This window comes from Schistocerca nitens, chromosome 6 (genome assembly GCF_023898315.1).
Source record: "Schistocerca nitens isolate TAMUIC-IGC-003100 chromosome 6, iqSchNite1.1, whole genome shotgun sequence".
In the NCBI taxonomy this organism is placed as follows: domain Eukaryota; kingdom Metazoa; phylum Arthropoda; class Insecta; order Orthoptera; family Acrididae; genus Schistocerca; species Schistocerca nitens.
In genome coordinates this window covers 360,898,871-360,912,496 of record NC_064619.1, presented here as the reverse complement: position 1 = coordinate 360,912,496, position 13,626 = coordinate 360,898,871, and positions in this window count along the sequence as shown.

Genomic DNA, 13,626 nt, shown 5'->3' with positions numbered 1-13,626 from the left:
TAATAACATTTTAAAACCAAACGTTTTCAGATTTTCTGTCTACCATAGCAGAGTGACTTGCATGTTTCTGTGGTTGATCATTGCAAGGTTGACCTTAGCTAACATTTTTTTATTATTTAATTCCCCAAGTTTCCTTTGCTCTTACAATGTCGTTGTAGTGCTGTCTGACACTGGCAATGATTTCCATTACAAAGGTTATAGCTTCCTGACTAGAATGTTAAAATAAACTTGATGTGCAAAATTATTACTGGTTTTGTAGGGATTTTATGTGTAAGTATTATGTCTCGGGGTTCTGCCATTATTTATGCGACTGGGTTTATAATGTGTTTCTGTATAAATATATATATAAATACCTATACGCATGCTTTTACAGGGCACATAATCTAAAGTTAGTCTTTTTGGTGACTACAGTTGTTCACGTTGAATGTCTATAACGTAAAAAATTCTTTCCCTAAATCTTGTGGGCTTCTATGGATGTATATTTTCTTTATTCAGACTTCTCATAGATTTTCCTGTATTTACGGCTGAACTGTATTAACCATGATCTGTGTTTTAACCTGGAATTATCTTTTTTCATAGCTTTTTACTATGTTTGACTTGTTTCCAGTTTTAATGAAAGGTATTAAAATCTTTTAGTTGCTATGTATGGACAGTTTATTGCCCTGGGAGAATTGTAAGACTGCATCATCTTGCCAGGCGTCATGCACGACAACGCCGTCGGTGACTCAGGCTAACTGCTTATTGTAACTTGGGTCCATTAATAGAATCTTTTGGTGCCTGTGAAGTTGATGATCATAATTATTAAGTACCAGTGTGAAGCCTGAAGGCAATAAAATTATGTTACTGCGTTGTTTTATATAAAGACCCGCACTAAATTTGACTGAAATAATATAATATCTTTTGTATTCAGTAACTGAGATTTTTCTGGTAGAATCTACTCACAGCTTCCCTTTCTCTGGCTTTTCACGCGCTATGACGATAATTGAAATAAAAAAGTTGCCGGTAGGTGAAGATACGGGAAGAATTCGAAACATGCAGTGGAATGTATAAACCATTGTGGATGATACAGATTATAGGATCAATGTCTGTCTCGTCAATGAATTATACCAAAAAGAAATGTCACTTGAACAACACAATAAAATATAAAGATTAATGTAAAACGTGCAGTTTTATTGCTGTACACGTACTTTGCCAGACACGCAATGATAGCTATCAAACTGAGAAATCTGTATTTTTGCTGCAGACGATACACAGCAAAAATTCAAAATGAAGAACATCCAAATTAGTGACCTCATGAAAATCTTGATAATAATGTACAGTCTTAATTAAAATTTCTAACCGGAGGTCTAAAGTGGTCCATAATTAGTGTCCGAGTGGTTTTCGAAGTGTGTGTGGAAGGAACAATACGACGACAGTGAAACAGTTTACGCTGATACAACTGCTTCATTTCTCTTCATTCTCCTCATTTAGTCTTCAAGTTTTAATTAGTTACAAATTTAGAGTTTATTGCTGGTACAGCTGGAACTTCATTCACTGAACGAAATGTTTGAGATTTGAAAGATGCCGTACAGCCTTCGTACAATCGAATATTTAATATGTGTGAAGACAATTTACCCCTCACTTCTCTTTTCATTACCTATTAATTTTCATTGTATAGATCGTGGAAAAATCTCAGTCGTTACGGTACTCGATTATTTAGTTAATTCAACAAGAAATGAAGAAAGCCACTTAGTTGAGATGATTGGTAGTAAACCATGTACTGATTTAAAAATTACGGATAATACTCACTGCATTTTGCTTTTGCACTCCATTCTCAACTAACAGCCTATCTGATGCTGAACACTCCGAAGTAAACACTCGTGATCTATTAGATGCGATGCTACAATGAAGAATGACACATAAGAAAAATGGAATGAAACGTTAAAGGAAATATCAGTGGCCGAGATGCTAGTATACTATACGAGGAGTATAATACGAGGAGTATAATACGAGCAGTATAACAGAATCATTTAGAAGAATTAGACTTCTGTAGGATTAGTTTGGACTCTTTGTTCTTAGATGCGTAATGAGGAAATCCCAAGAGGTAACGGACACACCATAAAACTAGGAAAAACAGTACATATTCACAAATAAGGCATATGATAATGTTCCTTCCATAGATCGCGAGTGGAATGGTTCGCATGAATATGATATGTGTAAAAATAAGTATGAAACGCTAGAACATAATAGCAAACGTGTTGCAAATGTATGTACGCTGAAGTGTGCATGATTATTGGCTCAAATGGCTCTGAGTACTATGCGACTTAACCGCTGAGGTCATCAGTCGCCTAGAACTTAGAACTAATTAAACCTAACTAACCTAAGGACATCACACACATCCATGCCCGAGGCAGGATTCGAACCTGCATGATTATTGTTAAGCTGCTGTAAGCACGTATTAAACGCAGAGCATATTACACTTGTTTACATTGCTTACATTACGACTTGAAGATCTATAGGGGACAGATGTTACGTAACACTGTAAATATAATGCTACATACAGGGGCCTGACAAAAATATGGAAACAGCTAAAACACACCACATTACCATGCCTGATACGGTGTAGGAAAACTATTGTCATACTAAACAGCTTCTAGTAGTAATGGATACATGCTGGTCGTATACAGTTTTTAAGAGAATCTTATACCGTCCCTCCAGCAAGAGAGAGGTACGTTTAGGTGAAGATGATAGAGGGGGATAGCGCTCACACACCCGTCTCTGCAAAGTAGACCACAAAGGCTCAGTAATATTGGTGATTACTGTGACCAGGAGAGACGAAATAATTCGTGCTCAAAAATTGGTCCTGGACATCGCGAGCTGTGTGAAAAGGGCCCTCGTCATCTTGAAACACAAACATCGCAGCATGGGATGGATCAGACCATCAAAAACTGTCACAGAGTCCTTGGCAGTAGTGCGACCTTGCACAGTAATCATGACGCCCTTGGAATACCACGATATGGCTGTCCAGATCATCACCATCGCCATGTTTCCCTCTTGGGACGTTAACTCGATCAGAAGTTGTAAAGAGCGAGAAACAAGACACATCCAATCAAATGATTATCTTTCAATGCTCCATAGCTCAGGATTTCCGGCTTCGCCACCACGTTTCCCTGTTACGGGCATTTGCTTCACTGATATGTGATGTTAGAATTGCAGTTCGCCCTGCAATTCCTGCTTATGGAGAGCCCTTCGTGTTGTTTTGGTGCAGTATGGATTTGTGGGTGCAACATTCAGTTCTGTAGTGACTTTTCCAGCTGTAGTCCTTTTTCGTCACAATCCTCTTAAATAACCGTCTGTCACGATCACACAACACACACCAGTGACTTCAACTACCATGGTTATTGAGACAATTTGCCGACGCTCGAAGTCATTTACAGGGTGTCAATTATTGAACTGTATGAAATAAAACTTTTGAACGGTTTGCGTTATGACGTTCAAACTGCACGATTAGCCGAGGGGCATGACGGGAATTAGTTTGCGCTGTGTGTTTTTGGTTGAGCGACGAAGCCCACTTTCATTGGGATGGGTTCGTCAATAAGCAAAATTGGCGCATTTTGGGGACTTAGAAACCGCATTTCGCGATCGGGAAGTCTCTTCTCCCTCAACAGATGACTATGTGGAGTGCAGTTCCAGTCGTGAAATAATCTGTGCTATATTCGTTGATGGCACGGTAATTACTGAACGGTACGTGATGGTTTTGGAAGGTGATTTCATTCACGTTATCCAAAGTGACCCTAAATTCGACAAGATGTGGTTCACGCAAGACGGAGCTCGACCCAAGATTATTGCTATTGAAACTACTCATTTTAAATTTAGTATTTCATGTCCTGGGGACTGCATTCTAGCTCTGCGGTACCCAGAGGCCATTGGCATGATGGTCCTTGATTCACGCTGTATCCGCTGGATCTGAACAAATGCGACTCCTTTTTGAGGTTCCATATTAAAGACAAGGTATACAACAATAACACCAGAACGATTGCTGAGCTGAAAACAGGTATTCAAGAGGTCATCGACACCATGGATGTTCCGACACTTCAACAGGCCATGCAGAATATCTTTATTCGTCTGCCCCACATAATCGCCAATGATGGTTGGTATATCGAACATGTCATAACCTAAATCCGAATATCTGTAATGGCGTTTACATCTTGAATAACGTCTGTGAACGCCTTAGTTTGTAACTAATTCACGTCTTTGTTTTTATGATTCAATAATTGTCACCTTGTATCTCCGACATAATACACTGGCATCTACACACAGCACAGTTCAGACTACGACTAACACTTGCAATTATTGAGGACATTATGGAGGTGCCGTACGTGGTCAAATACAACAGCGCAACCTTCAGGCTTGGCTAGCATCTGAATTTATGTTCAAGCATCCTTTTCTCGCGTCGTTTCCGTGCTACTGTCCAGCCCCCGTACACCAATTAATTTAGGTTCCTCTTAAACTCAATTTTATTAGTAGATTTGTATCTGCTGATGTTGTTGTTGTTGTTGTCTTCAGTCCTGTGATTGGTTTGATGCAGCTCTCCATGCTACTCTATCCTGTGCAAGCTTCTTCATCTCCCCGTACCTACTGCAACCTACATCCTTCTGAATCTCCGTAGTGTATTCATCTGTTAGTCTCCCCCTACGATTTTTAACCTCCACGCTGCCTTCCAATACTAAATTGGTGATCTCTTGATGCCTCAGAACATGCCCTACCAACCGATCCCTTCTTCTTGTCAAGTTGTGCCACAAACTCCTCTTCTCCCCAATTCTATTCAATAGTTATGTGATCTACCCATCTACTCATCAGCATCCTTCTGTAGCACCACATTTCGAAAGCTTCTATTCTCTTCTTGTCCAAACTATTTATCGTCCATGTTTCACTTCCATATATGGCTACACTCCATACAAATACTTTCGGAAATGACTTCCTGACACTTAAATCTGTACTCGATGTTAACAAATTTCTCTTCTTTAGAAACGCTTTCCTTGCCATAGCCAGTCTACATTTTATATCCTCTCTACTTCGACCATCATCAGTTATTTCACTCCCCAAATAGCAAAACTCCTTTACTACTTTATGTGTCTCATTTCCTAATCTAATTCTCTCAGCATCACCCGACGTAATTCGACTACATTCCATTATCTTCGTTTTTCTTTTGTCGATGTTCATCTTATATCCTCCTTTCAAGACACTGTCCATTCCGTTCAGCTGCTCTTCCAGGTCCTTTGCTGTCTCTGACAGAATTACAATGTCATCGGCGAGCCTCAAAGTTTTATTTCTTCGCCATGGGTTTTAAATCCTACTCCGAATTTTTCTTTTGTTTCCTTTACTGCTTGCTGAATATACAGATTGAATAACATCAGGGAGAGGCTACAACCCTGTCTCACTCCTTTCCCAACCACTGCTTCCCTTACATGCCCCTCGACTCTTGTAACTGCCATCTATACATTGTAATATCCTCAGAGAAAGTGAAGTTAGAAAATGTAATAAAGAAGAAATCGCTGATCATTTGCTCGTTGTTCTTGGTGTGGCCTTCAGTTCGAAGACTGGTTTGACGTACTTCTCGACACTAGTCCATCATGTACAAGCCTCTTCATCCGTATATCCTCATATCTGGTTCAATATAAAGTTTGTGATTTTAAAAAATGAATAATATGTTAAATTTAAAGTTGGTTTTACGTTATTATTGTGACGGCGACTGTTGAAATTACGGTATGAGAACAATTTGCTTCCTCCACTGAACGGCAGATTACTCTGCGAAAATGAAAACGTGAGGGAATTAGCAATGAATATTGAATGATAAAGAGAAACGGTTCTTTACCTTTTTGGAATCTTTCCAGCACTGTACATTGTCGATTGCCAACATGCGCTCATTTACGCTTTTTGTGCTAAATACGTAAGAATCCGCACTAATTTTCATATTATGCTTCCACAAAACGGCGGCTCATCTCATTAGAAGAAGCGTTAATCTGCTATGAATCATTATCCAGAACTAATCGCTGATAATGTCCGCACCTTCGCGGATGTGAAGACAATTTCTCTGTCAGAGAGAAAAAAAAGGAAAAAAAGAAAACATCCCATCCTTGCTAAGAACTGCAGATGGGACCGTATTATACATCACAATACAATTGTTTTTCCTACTTTGTAATCCCCATATAATTATAAGGCGTTAGATATTGCGACCTACATCCATCTGAATCTGCAAACTGTATCCATTCCATGGTCTTCCTCTACAATTTTTACTGTCAAAGTTTTCTCCATAACCAAACTGACGATTCTTTGATGCTCTAAGATGTAACCGGTCGACCTATACGTTCTTTTAATAAAGTTGTGCCATATTTTTGCCCAAATTCCATTTAATAACTCCTCATTAACTACTCAATGTAGGCATCTTAACTTCAGAATTCCCCTGAAGCGCCACATTTCAGAATCTTCTGTTCTCTACTTCTGTCAACTGCTTATCGTTCATGTTTCATTCACATACAAAACTACACTCTTGAAAAGAAACCCGCAGAAAAGACTTCATAACCCTTAAATATATCAGACATTTAAAAAAATTTTCTTTTATACAAATGATTTTCTTGCTATAGCCGGACTACATTTCACATCCTCTGTACTTCGGCTAGCGTCAGTTACTTTGCTGACGAAATATCAAAACTCGTCGTCTACGTTTGTGTCCCATTAATTAATTTAATTTCCAAAGCATCGCCAGATTTAATTCAACTACATTCCATTACCACTGTTCTACATTCACTGGTGATCAACTTATAATTTCTTTTGAAGACACTTTCCATTTCGATCAACTGCTCTTCCAAGGCCTTTGCCGTCTCTGACAGATTTACGATGTCACCACCGAATGTCAAAACCATTATTTTTACTCTCTGAACTTTAATACCCTTGACCCAATTCTTCCTAGTGTCCCTTACCGTTTGCTTTATGTATAGATTGAATAAATCGGGAGGAGGCTGCAAATGTCACTCCATTTCAACCACTGATTTCCTTTTGTGTTCTTTCACTCTTATAATTGCAGTCTTGTTTCTGTAAAGGTTGTAAGTAATCTTTCACTTCTTGCCTTTTATTCGCCTACTTTCACAATTAAAAACATTAAAAGGTGGTGTTAATCGCATATACACTTCTATTTAAAATTATGTGAGCGACCTTATAACACTATTTTATAAAAATTAAAAAGCAGTCTCGATCGCTCGTACTTTTATTTAAAATTGGCGACCTGTTTCGATATATTTCAGTGAATCATCAGAGCATACTCCAAGGGCGGCAGGCTAAGACGTTGACACGGTGCAGGAACCCTATGTGAGAGACATAGATGTACATAAGTTTCCTGCTCCGTGTCAACATCTCCTCCTGCCGCCCTTGGGTTATGCTCTGATGATCTGAAAGAGATAGAAACAGGTTGCCAATTTTAATAAAAGTACGTGTATATATGGGACCAAGACCGCCTTTTAATTTTTATTAAGTTGAATTTTAACTTCGCTGATATTTTCCTATTATGATTACAAAAATACAAAGGAAGTAGCTCAGCCAACATTGTCAAAATTTTTCTCTAGATTTATAAATGCTATAAACGTAGTTTTGTCTTTCTTTAAATACGGCGTACGGTCACTACTGCCTCGCGTGTTCCAGCATTTCGGCGAAAGCCAAACTGATCTTAAGGTCGTCGGCATAGGCAAATTTTTCGACATGTGTAAATGATTGATTTCACTGTTTCTCATCTTTGTACATAGGAAACTAATAGTTCAGTAATATTCGTAAATGTGAACACTTACCAACTTTGGAACTGGAATTATTAGATCCTTCCTGAAGTCTAAGGGTAATTCGCCTGTGTCATACATGATGCACACGACGTGGAATCATTTTGTCATGGCTGACTCTTCGAAAATTCTCAGTAACGTAAGAGGGAAAGGCTTGCAGTCCTCTATGAAATTCTTCTCGCAGTATCATATCTCCTATCTTATTTTCACGTACTTCTTCAACCCTTTCTATAGCATTGTCTTAACGTTGATTTCCTTATATAGCCTTTCTACACATTCCTTCGAGCTTCCAGTTCTCCCCTCACTGCTTGCCATTTCCTAGCCATCCGAGTTCTTGATACTCGTCCAGCTGCTTGTCTTTCCTTCAGATACCTCCCTGGGCAGAATTTATCTTTCCCCTAGTTTTGCATGATTCGTATTTCTCCTCTAGACACTCCTGTTTAGTCATTTTACGCTTTGTGTCGAACTTATTTTTAGACGTCTATATTCCCTTTTGCCTGGTCCATTTAACATTTTCTCTCTTTTTAGATTCTGTGTCTTCTTTGCTACCGAGGATTTCTACTAGGTCTTATCTATTATCTACTTGATACATTGCTGCCTTAACTGTATCTTCATTTTAGACCCACTGCTGCATTACTATTTGATTTTTCATTTATATTCCTGTTCTCACGTGATCAGGAAACGCATTTTTCTTCCCCCCACACCTCTTTAATTTCCACTACAACTAACTTCATCCTGTTCATTTACTTTCTTGAATTCTCTAACCTACGTACACTACTAAGACATCTAACGTTACATGCTCTACTGATGACATACTTCTGAATAGTCCCAGCCTACAGACCTGAATGGTCGACTGTTTTACCTCCGGAATATTTTATTCAAGAGGATGCCATCATCGATTAGCCGCTCAGTAGAGCTGCATCTCCTGTGGTAAAATAATGAATGTAGCTTTCCCTTTCTTTAAGCCTTTCGCGATATCAGCACAGAAAGTGCATTTGTCAATCATTATAAGATCAAATGAGTCAATCATCCAGACTGTTGCAGCTGCAGTTATTGAGAAGGCTAGACCCCTATTTAGGAACCACACGTTTGTCTCCACGGATTGCCCTCCACTGTGTTACACATACCGTACGGCCATCTATTTCCCAGAGACACGTTGTCTACTCCTGCTTGGGATGGTGTTTTGTCTAAGGAAACAGATTACTGTAGAAACGACTCCCGGTGCTGCCTTGCTAAATTTTTTATAAGTTATTTAGTTTATTTGTTGTAAGTTATTAATGGATTCCTTAATTATTAATGCTTACTGAATTTGAAGCACAGCCATACAGAAAAGGAATTCAAAACACCGGAGCTCAGTAAATGTGGGAACCAAATTCACGATAATTAAGTCCATCATACATCAGCCCAGCGACTGCAAGTATGCTTTTAGTCTAATGGAGAACAGCTCAACGATAATAAGGAAAAGAAAAATAAACGATTACGGAAAGACGAGGCAATAGGATAAAGCGCACTTAGTCTCATATGAGAAGGACGGAATTATTCGACGTGTGGTTCTGTGGACGATATTAGGATCCAGATGATAATAGGAAAAAGGAATGCAATATATTAATGGCCTCCAAGTGCAGCTTTGTTTGTAGGAACAAACTTCGTGTTACCATATAACAACTGCCTACTGCGCTGTTGTCACTGAGACAATACGAAAATACCTATTACCTCATGCTCGTGTGAAACCATCCTGCGAAATAAAATTATATATACGTCCGATATGTACAAATAATCTGATGACAGAATGAGATTTTCACTCTGCAGCGGAGTGTGCGCTGATATGAAACTTCCTGGCAGATTAAAACTGTGTGCCTTTCGCGTGGAAGTGCTCTACCATCTGAGCTACCCAAGCGCGACTCACGCCCCTTCCTCACAGCATTACTTCTGCCAGCACCTTGTCTCCTACCTTCCAAACTTTACAGAAGCTCTCCTGCGAACCTTGCAGAACTAGCACTCCTGAAAGAAAGAATATTGCGAAGACATGGCTTAGCCATTGTCTGGGGGATGTTACCAGAAAGGAGAGCTTCTGTAAAGTTAGGAAGTTAGGAGACAAGGTACTGGCAGAAGTAATGCTGTGAGGACGGGCCGTCAGTCGTGTTTGGGTAGCTCAGATGGTAGAGCACTTGTCCGCGAAAGGCAAAGGTCTCAAGTTCGAGTCTCGGTCCGGCACACAATTTTAATCTGCCAGGAAGTTTCAATCTGATTACAGTTGTTCCAACATTTTGTGAGCTATAGTAAACGAAACGCTGTTTCTGTACAGTCGAGTATCTACCTTGCGGATCCGGTTACATAACACAGTTCTTGAAGCACGTTTAGATTTTCTGCTGAAGAGAGAGAACTACTAGGGAAACAGGCTCGCAGGCTCGCACAATAGTGAGGACAGCTGCTACGTGGACGTCTGAAGCAGGCTTCCTCCACGCCGATATCCAAGACGCAACAAAGAGGCGTCTGGGTTTTGCGTGTTGCCTGTCTCCCTGGTGCGCTACGGGGAGCTCGCAGCAGGGGCCGACTGCACCCCTCATTCCCCCCCCCCCCCCCCCCCCGCACTTTTCACCGCCAGGAGATCGCGCTGTCGGTTTCGAATTTCCGGTAAATATCCTCCGGCTGCTACCTGATACTGACCGAACGGCAGAGGAAATTATCTTCCAAAAGTACTCAAGTGGCAGAAACTAGTATGCCGGTTTCGCGCTTCACAACATCGAAACTAATAGTTATCAAGAGGTAAATTTCAGGAAGTGTTTTAGGTGAAGAACGATATTTACTTGTGCCCTATGAGATTATGTTTTTTCTTGCAATAAATCTTTCACATTGCTAGAAAAGAAAAAGGAAATTAAATTGTAAGGAAACATTACGTTCACATTGTGTGTTAGTTTTAAATTGCCGCATTCAGATTCAGCTTGTTACAAGCAGTACCTGGCAAATGATTTACTTTGTCTGAGACTGTCCTTTATTGAGCTTATATACAACTAACTGCGAGTCATAGAATCATTTTCAAGTGCTTTATCTGAAGAAGAATGTGCAAAGAGAATATAGTGGCCTGCGGATTTTTGGTATAAATGAAAATTTTCCGTCCAATTTCAGAATTTGCCTCACAATCACATACAAGAGAATTACTGTCACCGTGCATCCATGTCCCTCGATAGCAACGCCTCTTCCAACGACATTCCACATACGTAACGAAGGTAGCCACTGGATAACCGCAACCGACAACATACAGTGTGACTATGAAATGGTGTCACTAGCTTTCAGGGATGATGGAGAAGGGTAAATGTATCGATCTGAGGTAAGTTACCCGGATGCGGAAACAACTGAGTCGCAAGTTATAAGGGAAAATCGTTCTTGCATGTGTGAGCTCTTTGCTTTCGATACTTTGGGAGGTGGTAGTATGGACCAAAACAGGAAAAAAAGTGTTCAATTAACATGGACTCTAAATGGAACACTTAAGAGCTATGACCACTTATTCATCTTCTACTGAATAAACACTCACAGCTCTTACAGTATGCATCTTAGAGCCCATGTTTAGTTGAAAATTTTTTCTGCTTTCGGTCCCTACTACCTCCTCCCAAAATACGAAAAGCAAAGTGCTTGCAGTAGAAGGGATAAGAGCAGTCAGAAAGATTTTCACTTATAACTTTAGACTCGGTCGTTTCCGGACCAGAGCCACTGCCTCAAATTGATATATTTAGCATTTTGCACCATGCCTGAAAGTTTTGAACATAATCACGGTATCACCGTGTATGGGGAAAGACGTTCACCAGTATCCGGCAGTTGACCTCCCTGGAGAGAACCACTGCAAAGTCGGTCAAAAAGTCGCTAATTAGTTGCTACCCAAAATTATTTCATTCAAAATTTTTATGTTACGCAGGCCTTTATCAGTCCTGTTAGATAGCACGATCAATAAACATGAAATTAGGCAGAACAATATTTTTAACTGAGGCGTCTTTTCACCAGGTATTTCATGCCTTGCGAGAAATATTTCGGGCTCTTAATGTGCTGCAATAACAGAAGACGAGAATGAGGCGCCATCGTACAAGGCATTATGGGGAGCAGTATCATCTATACGTCCATAAGCAAAAGTCTCAGCAGCAGCATTCCGTCATGTATTTCTCCGACTTTAAGGCAAAAATATCAGTCTTTTCCTGGCACAGTGGAATTGGAAACGCATTAACTCTGAACAAAAGTCACAGAGTGGCCACCGGTCATCGACCGCATACATAAAGATATGGGAGGTTTTTTCAGTAGATTCAGTAAACTTTTACAACAAAACGACTCACTGAAACATCTTACTCTTCGCCCTTTGTATCGCGGAAGTTTTATTTTGCATTTACCAGTATAACAACTATCTCCCCAACAATATGAAATGAGTCCCACTACTCTCTGAGGGAAAAAATGCAGTTTATGTCACCACGAGAGCAAAATTAAACATTTAATTAAAACTTTTGTGAAGTGCATTACTTATTCATTCCTCTAATGGCACGGGAAACGTTTTAATAAGTAAAAGCTAGATTAACCGACACGCTAAAGACGACAGTTACAAATTTCGTTCGCTTGTCGTCTGTACTGTCGGGATGTAAGCTGGACTTACGTCGGGCCTAAGTAGAATCCTCGGCTTAAATCTGCAGGCTTTGTCACGCCCTCCTGGTGTTAAATCAAGCAGAAATACAGGGACTGTGGCAACAGAAACTAAGCGGCTTAAGGGACAAAAACAAAAGAAGGAACGGGGACTGCGTGGTGTAAGTACTGTTGGACTACGCGCCCCAGACTTTCATCCTGTAGGCCCCGGAAGAGTGAGTTACAGTAGTAAGATTAGCTTTACTACGGTTCAAAACTTTATTTGTAAGGCAATTCAAGTCGCTATACGTCTTTGCGCTTGGCGTTGGTAAATGGCAGCGATATCGCTGCAGATCAATCAGTTTCTGTCACCAGAACTATGCCAGTGACGGGAAGGGAAAATCTACTAACTGTGCTACATTTTTTTCTTTTAATTTTATAAGTTTGTGTTGTTTGTGAGGCCTAGCCGTGATAGGTTACATGTGGTCCTGTTTCTTTATTGGTGTAGTCGATTCTGACTCTCTGCGACACCATGAACTAAAGCACACCAATTTCTTCTGTCCCGCACTTTCTTCCGCAGAATTTCCAGGTTGGGTTCCATTACGTCTCCAATGCCATCGATCCATCCCACCCTTTGTCGCCATCTTCTCCTTGAGCCTTCGATATTCGCCAGCATTGAGGTCTTTACCAGCGAATCATGTCTTATTACTTTGTGTGCAAAGTATGTCTGTTTTTGTTTCAGTATCAGACCTTTCAAGGAGCAATCAGATTTCATTTGCTGTCATAATAGTTTATTCTTTCACGCTGAGGTCCATGTAACTCTAAAGAGTTTCCTCTAACGCTACAATTCAGAGGTGTCTGTTCTACAACGTTCACACTCTCTTATGGTCCATGTCTCACATCCGTACATCACGACTGAAAGTACCATAGCTCTAACTACACTGATCTTTGCTATTTAAGTCATACCTCCACTCCTTAAAACTTTGTCCAGTCTGGTCGTTGCCTTTTTTCCAAATAACAAGCTTGCACTGATTTCGTGGAAGCAGTTAGCATCAGTAGAAATAAGCGAGTCGAGATAATTGAGTACAGAAACTAACTGCATTTTTTCTCTTACTATATGCCATGAAGTAGTAGGTGTAGATGTCAGTTTTCGTTTTCTTGACGTTCATCATTAGAACTGCCTTAGACTTATGTATTCACCTTAAATAAGAGGATCTTTAACTCTTTT